The sequence below is a fragment of the Camelus ferus genome, chromosome 15 (assembly GCF_009834535.1).
Source record: "Camelus ferus isolate YT-003-E chromosome 15, BCGSAC_Cfer_1.0, whole genome shotgun sequence".
Lineage (NCBI taxonomy): Eukaryota > Metazoa > Chordata > Mammalia > Artiodactyla > Camelidae > Camelus > Camelus ferus.
The window spans coordinates 20,947,836-20,948,533 of NC_045710.1; positions in this window are offsets into that span (position 1 = coordinate 20,947,836).

The window sequence follows — 698 nt, forward strand, 5'->3', positions numbered from 1 at the left end:
GATTATTTTGAAAACCAAATAATGTACCCTCCATATTGTTAGTGTTCTGCCTAATTTTCATCTTTGTCAACAGCACTCACACAATGCTGTCACCACCAAGCTTGGAAAATGCAGATCAGGAAGCTGAGCCTTTTCAGCCTAACAGTCATGGAGCAGATTTTTCATTAGCTCTGGAACTGGTCAAAGGTAGTTCATCTACCTGTGGACAAATCATGTCCCTCCTACCCATCTCCCTTCCCAAAATTCATAGCAGCACAGAATGTAAATGCTGGGAAAGCCCTCAGCAATCTAGTCAATGCTTTCATTTTATAGATGGGGAAACTGAGACAAAGAATAATAAAAGATTTGCACAATACCCTGAAAGTAAGAGGTGGAAACAGGGCCAGAATCCATGCCTGCTTAACTCTCAACCCAGTGTTTTCACTACCCAGTTCCACCTCTTCTTGGAGTCAGATGGCACAGTCAGGGCCTTGGCACAAAGGGTGGAGGAAAGGTAGCTCATGCAGATGGGAGAAGCCAGGAGCAGCTAGAAATTAGCTGGTTTAGTGAAGATGAAACAAACACAAAAACAAGCCCCAGGAGCAGATAGAGGCAGGCATGAAACAAGGGAAGAATGGGGCAGACCTGTCCAGTCCAAGGGGTAGGCAAAACAGATGGGAGCCAAACCCAGCTGGCAGGGACATCTAGCCAAGCTGCTC